Raw genomic sequence first — 11,280 nt, 5'->3', positions numbered from 1 at the left:
CACTGATATCCTGACACATGTCTAACATCTGTTAACATCTGTCTAACTACTGAATTGATTGTGTGTGGCTGATCAATCCTTAGGAATCATTTTGTTAAGTCTAATTAGACTCGTTTTCTTTACATTGCTACACACTGGTGCTAGCTATCACTGCCAGTCACAAGTATTTAAACACCCAGAGTGTCTTGTGTTTCATGTAAGAAATAACACACGACAGGGTGTGCTGATATAGAAAAATAATCAATGACAAGGTGGTGTGATACCACCATTACAACCCTGGAGTTTATAACAGGAAGTTATGAAGTTTTTTATTCTTTTTATACCACAGCAATTTGCCAATGTTTACATTTTTATTTATTAAATAATGTCATGTTATATGCTTTACCCTGTGTATGTTGTTGCTATAGAAACAACAATGTATTAGAATGAGTGCATTAATATATACCTGAGATTTGATTTACAGATGCACTATTATCAAAGCTGCTGTTTGAGAAATTAATCAACACCTTCTGACCAGTTAGAATCAAGAATTAAACAGGGCTGTGATTAGTTTTAATCGCTTTCATTGCTGTAGACCAAAAAAAAAAAATGATACAGAATAGCAATTAAATAAGGAAGTCTTTGTGGAAAATCTTTGTGGAACTTATTTAGGGTCTCATTAGGATCTACAGTTAATGAGTGTGTTGTTAAAGGCAGGTGCACTTGGATGGGAAACAATTTTAAACTTATCGATAAAATATTCATAGATGACAGTACTATTAACTATAAAACACAAATATATATAGCGTGCCTAAAGGGCCTAATTATAGCTAAATTGTTCTATAATTAGAACTTGAGGGTAACAAAAGTAATTTCTAAATTACAAACATTTATTTATAAAATAAATAATACACGTTTAACAATTTGACCTATTCCTTGGGTAGATTTTAAAAATTTTGAGTATTAAAAAAAAAAAATCATTTTTAAACAAAAATGCTAAATGAGTGGGGGTGTAAATACATTTGACTGGCAGTTATGTCCACTGTAAATAAATTTTTTTAAAAATGTTTAAAAGATTTAAACAGTTTAAGGCTCTTATCTTACTAAAGAACCCCTTAAGCGTTCTAGATTTATCCTTTTTTTCTAAGAGTGAGCTGCACACTTCACTATGTTGGCTGTTTCATTGCCTGGCAATACAAGACACACAAATACAGCAATTTGGAATCTCATGTCATTTAATGACATTAAAAATGCTGCTAGCGATGGCTTTTTCCACACAAACTGTTTTGACATCTCGACGTTTGTTTGCTCCCCCATACTCGAAGCGAGACAGTAAAGCAAACACGCCAACGGAGACACCAGGACTCTCAGACCCCGAAAAATGAAAGTCCAGCCCTCGGTATAACAAACAGCCACAAACAAAAGGCAACCACAGGCCTCTGTGTTTAGGCCTCTCTCACACACACGCATTCTCAAGTACCTCATGGAGCCTGGAGTACACAGCACATTCGAGGACACTGAAAAGGTCGGGCCAGAGCACTACACAACTACACAACGGCGAGTGCATTAGCAGTGTTTAATCAGCGTTTTAGTGCTAATTGTCCATCTCCATTGTCTCTGCCTTTGCTGGAAAAAGGGAATCTCTCTTGAAAGCATGGCTAAAGAGAGAAAGAGGCGGTAATGTTGTAAGAACGGCCATGTTTGATTTGCGGCTCTTCTTCTTCTCTCTCCCGTACGCCCTCCTTTGTACGTAGGGACAGGCGCTCATTGTCCACTGGCACGATAATTCCGAGAGTCAAAGCCTGTTGTGACACTCCACCTGTGCTGACACTGCCTCTCATTCACTGGAAATAATACATAAAGGAAAAGCAAAAGCAGATGCACAAGCCTCTTTGCATTGGCCAAGCTGCTTTCATCCACCCTCCTGCTAAATAAAGTGCCATGTTTATGGTTCAAGTGTGAGCTATTTTGGATTTTCTTTCTTTCTGGATACAAAGGAAGTGGTGGTTGGTTGGGATGGGTGTAGACAATAACACAATCAATACATTCAATCATCTAAAAAAATAAGAGCACATCATTCATTTGTTCTGTTTGGACTTGGGAATATACTTCATTTGCAAATTACTTTCATTTTTTAAATATTATATATAAAAAACATATTATATTAGGGATGGAATGGAAAAATTCAGAAAATGGTAATCATATAACAGTTTATCACAGTATTTGCTGGTTTTAATTTCTCTGGAATGTTTCTTCTGCAAAAAAAAAAAAAAAAAAAGACTATGCCATTTCTAACATCTTGCAGGATATTTACAGGGACACACAACATTGGAAATGTCCCTAGTAATGCCATTATATAAGGGGAAAAAACACCTGGAGGTATGATGTTTTAGGAAAATAATCAACAACTGGGTGGTGTGATGTGTCCTGATGCAAATACCACCCCAAAGCTGCATGTTTTCTTATAACAGCAAATGTTTTTTTCCTCTAACACCACAGCTAATAATTTGTTATTTATTAGAACAACACATCATGATTTGATTTGGCTCAGGTTTTACGCCTGATGCCCCTCCTGATGCAACCCTCCCATTTGATCCTGGCTTGGGACCGGCACTGAGAGTACGCTCCCAATGGCCGGGTTGGTTCCCTGCCCAAGAATCAAACCGGCGAGTGTGTGGGATCCTTAGCCACTAGACCATCAGGGACTGCATTAGAACGAGCATATAAATATAAAATATCATTTAAATTGTAGCCAAACCAAACAGAATCAATAATTCAGCAATTTCATTAAGGCATACCTGCACAATCATCGATATACGGATAACTGAAAAGCTTAATACAGAAACGGTTAGTTGTTTACAATGAAATCATTCATAATGCAATTTACACTCTATCTACAAATCAATCTTCCCTCAGCTTCATGAGTAATTTGAGTTTTGTGGTTTCTTCTTTACTTCTCCTAGCTTGGACGTGTGCCAGCAACACCACCTCAACACGATTCAGCGACTTTTCAACACACAGGTGGTCTTCTTCATCTTTAGAGGCACTGCGGTTTTGTGTGTTTTACCACATTAGTCCTGCACTACTGCTCCTGTTTAGACAGTGAGAGGCCACCCTGAAAGCCACAGCCTATTCACTGGAAACTCTTCACATGTGTTACAGAAAGTACAAGTTTGAGAAATCACTTATTTATAAATGAGACAATTGGAGTATTTCAGATCACACCACATTTGTATCACATTTTATTTGTTATATTGTATATATATTGTGATCTTGGATGGACCTGAGTAGAGAGGTGATATGGCAAAAATGGCATAACATAATACTTGAAGTCAATTTTATAATAAACAATAAGTATTAATTAATAAATAAATTAAGTTTCCAGCAGATCACCAGCAAAACAGTAGAAAAACATGTGTAAAAACATTTCGTGCAATGATACATGTACAACAAGCAGGGAAAATCAAACATCTGGTACAAAAATAGATTCATCCAATCAGCTAATGGTTGAGTTTGTCAGTGTTTTAATTTGTATTCACAATACAATTTTGTCTACTCAGAAACAAGTGCTGTGCTTTTGTTTATCTTAATATCAATATTATATTACCGTAGTACTTAGCCATACACTTGAGCATAAAGTGTCCAGTTGTTGTTTTTTTTCTTTCAGCACACAGTTTTCTATTTTGTGAGGTTGATCCTGAGCCATCAGCATGACTCACATTGAGAGACAGTTCCTAAATCTCAGCTTGGTATACGGTTTATGTAACACAGCCTATGTCAGCACTCAGCACTGTTTCCTTGTTAGGGAACCTAATCTATCCCTTACAGCCGGGTGGTGGCTCCAGAGCCGTTAAAGAGGGTTAAAGAGCCTCAAGTACAATGCAGCGAGATGTGATTGGGGGTCGGGTGTATTGGGGGGTTACTATGGAGCCATGGCCATGAGTTAAACCAGGGTGACACCAACCCAAACAAATGGAGACTGAAGCTGGTGAGCGATTTACATGAAAGCCAAGAGAAATCCATGAAAAATAGATATGCTGAACAGAATATTTTGCAATAAAAGGTTGCTTATTTAGCTGTATATTTTATTACTTGAATGGTATATTGATAGAGAGTAGTTAAAGAATAGATTTAGAATAATAAACACATTTCAAACTAGCCTACTGAGTGATGTAAGTATTTTGCAAACTAAAAAGTAGTAAAAAAATAAAAACCATCTTTTCAGTTTACAATCAGTTTCTAGCAACCCAGCTCAAGCCAATCACTGTCAGATTGTTCAAAAGGAGAAAATAATTGGTTACTTTTGATAATTGGTTCAATTTGTTATAAATAAAGTCTCCAAGACAATGTGGTTCTTGTTTGATACTCACTCTGGCTGGAAGCAGAATCTCCACGCTTTGTAATAATGCTACTATTAATTTGGTCCTGGAGTTGATGGCTTAGATGTTTACTTTGTTGAAGTGGTTCTCAGCCAGTGATCCCAGCATCTGACCATTTGTTATTGTTTTTTTTTTATTATTTGATTTCTTCAACCTCTCACTCAACGTACTTAAGGAAGAAATTCTGCAGCTGTACTATGTATAATCATAATGTTAATATTTATGTTTTGGGTTTATGGTAAATCTTAGTCATTATCAGGACCAAGATCATTATCATTATCATTATCAAGGTACAAATAAACTACCACACTTACATTATGCTGATCTATTATCAGTATTATCAGTATGCTTGCCATGGCTGTCTGCAGTGTAACGTATTTTACAGTAGATTATCACATATACATATACAATACTGTATATCTATAAAACATTATTGTGTGAATGTATGAATGATGGTTATCTTTAAAATGCTGGAATTTAAGATTGTTTCCTTTGGGGGGAAAAACGAATTTCGATCAGATTATATACTTTGCCTCAATGTTATATGCTCTCAATCACTGAGAGCGTCATAATTTCCAAAATGTTGCATCTGCTTTAAAACGTGCATAGCTCCCAGAGATGCACAGTGGCGCCCAGCAGGCCTGTTAATCTCCATGGGATTTCTGACTCATCTCTGAGTCATCTGCCTCATCATTGTCCATTAATCTGCATTTAGACATGTAAAGAGTGCACTTTCTATAAATCATAGTGATACCATGTAAAAATAGCTCCACAACCACAGAAATGTCTATTATAATTCAATAAATATGTATAAATATGCTAGGCCACCTGTATTGTGACTACATGGGATTTATTTTTAGCCTATTTTAATATTAAAGTTGCAGTTTGGCCTCTAAAAATTGTGACAATATTTGTTATAGTATGCAGGAAAAATGTCACTCACTATCACCCCCCCCGTTAAACATCAAAAAATGTTAAAAGGATGATTGCCATTGTCACCCTGGCTCTTATGACCTGCAGTGTCCCTATGCAAATCATCTTCAAAACCTTGAGCTTTGACCTTTCACTTTGTATTTTTGGATCAAATCTGCCATTTGTGGAGTAAAGAAATCAGAAGGTTGCAGTCAATGCCCAGAGTTACCTGGATGGATTCCAAACACCTTCCTGGGATGATCTGCTGGAATAAATGAATGTCAGGAGCTGAGCAGATGTATTCAAACTGATGATGCTCATACTGGCAGGGAAATGTGCCAGGTGAGCAAAAACAGATTTGGCAGGGTGGCGTCCTTGAAAGCTGAGCATCATGCTGAATCAGTGGCGTCACACTGTGGAGTTTCAGGACTGACAGGTGAAATGTTCAGAGCTATTCGGCCTGACAGGATGGGATCCCTGGCAGGCATTCCTGAAATAGACAAAAGCATGAAGCTGCTTACATTGTGAATCTTCTGCTTTCTATAAAAAAGATCCCAAATTGATTGACTAACTTTGATAAGTAATATATATAAACAAATAAAAAAAATTTTAACATTTTTTAAAAGGAGGTGCACTGTTCCTTTCAGAAAAGTCACATGTGAATAGTCACAGAATTGTACTTTTCACATGTAATGCATGTGTTTTTACTACTCCACATTTTACAATAAATTTCCACATCACACAATACATTCCTTTTAATAAAAATGTAACAATTTATTTTAATTTTTCCACATGTGATTTTCCCAACTAATTTCCCCAGCTATTTTTTCACATGTAGGGCATGCGTCTTTATTTTTCCACATGATTCCCATGATTCATTTTTTCATGTTAATTCTTCACATGTAGTGCATGTGGTTTTACTTTTACATGTAATTTTTTTTCACTTGATTAATTTATTTTCACTTGTTAACTTTTCACATAATTTGGTTGAATTTTTCAGAAGTGATCACATGCTGTTTACTTGAAATTCGGGGAAAAACATGGCGAAATGCACTTTCATCTTACTCACATGAAAAACAAATGTGTCTGAGTTTTCCACAAGGGGTGACATTATTGAATGTGTTCATCATCTGGCAATCAAAGACATAATGTAGTTGCACTCTAATGCTTTTAGAGAAAACATGCCCAAAGACTTTAACTGGCACTGAAACGCAAGTCCTGACACGTTAAGAGGAGGTGACAGCTGGCATATGAAGCACTGCATCATTTACGCACACCCCACTAGATCCATGCCATTATCGCTTCCCATCCACCTCAAAAATGGCCACGCTGCCGTGGGTGTGAGCTGCAAATAAATCCTGACGTCTGTCAGAGACCCGGATGTGCATCAAGGCGGAAACACCGTCCAACAGCAGTCCATTGAAGGCCAACACATCCCTGTCTCTTGTGGCACCACAGGCTTGCTGTGGCTGGTGTCAGAGATGCCGTCACTGAACGGAAAAGGCCAGCAGCCTTGGGGAGCATGTCATTCGGATCTTATCCGAAAGCACCACCCGATACAGTTCGACAGCTTACATATGTGCAAATGGCAATCCTGCCCACTGGCAAGGATCACTCAAATGTGAAATGTATGTGAGAGCTTGAGCTAAAGGGGTGAGGAGAAATGTCAGCGGATAAATGCTTTTTCCGCTGTTTTTTGTATTTCTACCTGTTCATGCCATCAGGATGAAGAGTTAGCCCAAAGATATGCTTTTCAGTCAAATGGCTGTGGATCAAGCTGTGCATAATGTGTGTGCACCGAAGTAGTTTTGTTTTAGTCATTAGTCAAGATCACGAGGCTTCATCTGAGTGTTGGATGAAGTCTTTTAATCTACACAAGCACCACCTGCAAAGATGGTTTTAATAAGCAGTGCTGGGTGGTGATTAATTTCTGATAACAGTAGTGAAAGCTCCCCAATAACCTAAGCACTAAAGTAAATGATTTAAACACGTGTTATTATTTAACAAAACAATATATATAATTGTTGATACAGAGAAGCTGTCTTGTGAGAAGACTTTAATTACCATTTATGGAAGGAGTCTCCAGTGTTAGCGTGTTGTAATGGTCAGTAAGTTTTCTGCCATAGTCTTCAGAACAGAGGTCGTTGCACTTTACAGTTTCTTGGTAACATGACAAGCTGTGTTTTTTTGTCTTATTAACTTCAAGAGAGATGAAAAAGAGAATCTGGTGAGACAAATTTTTTATAGCTGCTATAACATGAGCAATAACAGGAACTAATGTGTCTTACGTCATTCCACAATATTAAACGTAACAACCAAATGTACACTATATGGCCAAAAGTATGTGAACACATGACCATCACACCCATATGTGCTTTTTGAACATCCCATTCCAGATTTAGTCCCCGTTTACTGTTATAATAACCTCCATTCTTCAGGGTTGGCTTTCTATTAGATTTTGGAGCGTGGCAATGAGGATTTACCCATTCAGCCACAAGAGCATTAGTGAGGTCAGGCACTGATGTCGGGTGAGGAGGCCTGGGGTGCAGTCTGCGTTTCAGTTCATCCCAAAGGTTTTCAGTGGGGTTGAGGTCAGGGCTCTGTGCAGGACGCTCGAGTTCTTCCACTCCAACCTTGGCAAACCATGTCTTCTTGAACAATTGTGTGCTTCCAACTTTGTGGCAACAGTTTGGAGAAGGCCCACATATGGGTGTGATGGTCAGGTGTCCATAAACTTTTGGCCATATAGTGTATGTGTCATTCATTTATAAATGAAAAATTATTATCATTGACAAATTCCTGTGGTATAAGAGGAATAAAATACTTTGGGACATGCCATTATTGGAAAATTATCAATCCACTTCATGTAGGGCCGCATCACACCTCCATGTCATTGATTATTTCCTTGTCCTCACTGGAAGTGGCATTAAATGTGTTATCATTGAGACTGTAGCTTATCTAATTCAGGTTATTTATTAATTATTATTAATTATTTTATGGACATACAGTACATTAGAATTCAACACTGGTACGAGTGTGATTTGCATATAAGCTACTTCTTTTGTATTTCTCTTAGTTCTTAGTAGAGAAATTGGGAGTGGTTCATCAATTTATGGTGATGCCGTTGTTGTACTGCATGCTTTACTTCTAGGATTAGCTCCTACTCCTCACCAAGAGTTGCTCTGAGAACTTTTAAAAACTTTTATTTTTATCCACAACATTTAACTAAGACATTTTATGCACTTAAGTAAGACTATTTAAGAGTAGTTTAATCTTCAGTCACAGAAAGTAAATGACTGAAGGTGTTCCCTGGACAGTGCTCTCCAAATCCACTTCTGTACCATTGTACAATGAACATACTGTACTCCCTACCATGGGAAAAGTTTCCTTAGAATACATGGATTGAATTTAAAAAAATTGGCATTCTTATAAGATTTGTGTCTCTTTTCACCATGCAGCGCTGAACATTATCTTGATCACATCTTCTTTTGGGGACTTTAAAATGGTAGTTACCTATGAACTTTTGACACTGAGATGGTTACCCACCCTCTGGGCGTCATGGTGGACACTTCCTCTGATGAGGGCGAGCTGTCAAATGTAAATGTGATGCAGTTTGAGTGTCCTGGCCTAGATGCATTGAGGTGGAAAAGCAGGGTGTTGCCCCTCAGGTCCTCCTGTCATGCTTAACAAGCTCCATAAAGGAGAGCAACGGACCTGTTCTTCCTACTCTGACAAGTAGACAGGAACTGAATTGAGATCCTGAAATAATGTACCTGAAATAACCATTCACAGTAAATGAGCTGTTTGGTCCACTGCTAAGGTTTTCGGGTGGTTACTGTTCACATTATTGTGACAATCTGAGATTGTATGCTTTGCACCATCATGGCTCAACTAAATTCCTGGAGTTTAGTTCACACACCTGGCTTTAATCTTCAGTTGTATGGTTTGGAGCTTATGTCATGTTGGGTAACTGTAATCACCACCTTACACCTGGGAAAAATGTTCATGTCAGCCTCCGAATGGGTATTTGAAGCTTTATGACAATCCTCATCTCTCCAACCAAATCTAGAAGTGAAGCATTATGGCTGCCAACATGAACATGCCATCTATCCAGGGCAATAAAATCCTGAAAATTCATTCATACATTTTCCTTCCACTTTCCTGGTGAGGGTTGTAGTGGCAAAAGGCTGAGAAAGTCAGTCTGGACTTCTATCCCTGGCCATGGATTCCAGCTTCATTTCCAAACCAACCGTGTGAAATAATCTGTCCAGCAGGTCCTGGGTCTGCCACAGGGTCTCTGTCTAGGGGAATGTGACTGATACAGCTTTAGTGGAAGCCAACTAGGTCACTGAACTACCTCAACTGGCTCCTCTCAATTTGGAGATTTAGAGTCTATACTCTGAGGCTGTCCCTGATTGTCAAGCTCCTCAACCTTGACATTAACACATATTACCAATAACAATGTTATTACCGATAACATTTCAAGGATATTTCAGCTTTCCAGTTCAATCGCAGAACCTCCAGCATGGTATTAGGGACACTCTTTACAGAGATCCAGAATCTCCCTCATCAGAAGGGGCTTTCTTCATGAACTGTGCACATTTGCTCTCACCTCTTCAATAAGATCACTGACTTTTCCCCTCTTGTTGGAGGCCAAAAGATCTCTAGAGACAAGTATTGATCTAAAAGGCAGTGGACTCTGTCAAAAATGCCTTTCTATCCTCCCTGCATGAGCTTTCCACTCTGCTGAGCTGCAATCGTGGAACCATATTCACTGGTTCGGAAATGTGGCACAGGCGTAAAGAACAAGTTCTTCTTACAGTCAGGGGAAAACTTCTCAAAACTGTGGTTGAGTACTGGGTTTATGACACATAGAACAAAGGAAATAACATTTTCAACTGAGAGTTTGAATGGCTGCTATAACTGAGCCTTCATTCAATCTCCATTTAACAAAAAAAACCTTCTGGTCATTATTAAATATATGCATAGAGTATCAGAATGATCAGAGATCAATCCTCACATTTGTCACAATGGAAAATATCCAATATCCATCCCTTTTCATTATGTTGCTTCATCACCCGGACATCTGAAACCATGAGGTACCCAAATGCAAGGTAATTTTTGTACAGAGAGAGTGGCAGCTGGAAAGAAAGTGAATTATTGATGGCAAACATGGCAGGATGCAGTATTTATCAGTGTGGAGCTGGAGACCCAACATACAGAGATGCTGTAAGCGGATCTTTGGAGAAAGTGCAGCAGCCATTGTCCTCTGAGTGCCGGCGCTCTTGGGTGTGCGATACCTCACCATATCTTATCGCCTCTCTAGTGAAAGCAATACGCCTACCATGATGTTGCCGACACTGTGCTCTTTCACGCGGGCTTAAAGGGGGTTTGAAAGAGGGCCTGGGGAATGTTAGCATGGTGATATTATAGAATCATCATCGGGGGAACATTTCAAGAACTGCTTCTGGTTTAAGTCAGTAAATGGCACTAGATATTTTTCCATGTGTGGCTAGACTCACTAGAAACTAAAACACTACTGAAAAAAGTTTTTGTCTTGTCATTCCTTTCAGGTTATTTGGCTACAGTAAGTGTAAAATGAATACAAAAAATGTAGATCATTTAGGCTAATGAATGCTATGCAAAATCTAATAAATCTTGATAGTTTATGCTAATTAAGTTCTGTTGTTTGTAGCCACTCATTTATTCTTAGTGTAGTACTGACTATTGGAATAGATTGAGATCTTTCTACATCTTGGTGCTACTGAGCTGTTTTTGTCACTTTTTAACACAGCATGTTTCACTTTGACTGTGACTCCTTATCTTAGACTGACAATCCATTTTATTTACCCGACCATTGCCATGTGAAACAATGCTAACAAACCTGGTATCACAATAAGCTGCTATCACAAATCCCCAAATAACAAAACAATGTCTTTTATGCCTCCTTCTCCTTTCCCTGTCTCCTTTTCTTTACGTGATCAGAACTGAAAGCTTATATCTGCCAAAG

This window comes from Pangasianodon hypophthalmus, chromosome 27 (genome assembly GCF_027358585.1).
Source record: "Pangasianodon hypophthalmus isolate fPanHyp1 chromosome 27, fPanHyp1.pri, whole genome shotgun sequence".
Taxonomy (NCBI): Eukaryota; Metazoa; Chordata; class Actinopteri; order Siluriformes; family Pangasiidae; genus Pangasianodon; species Pangasianodon hypophthalmus.
This window is presented reverse-complemented; position numbering follows the sequence as displayed.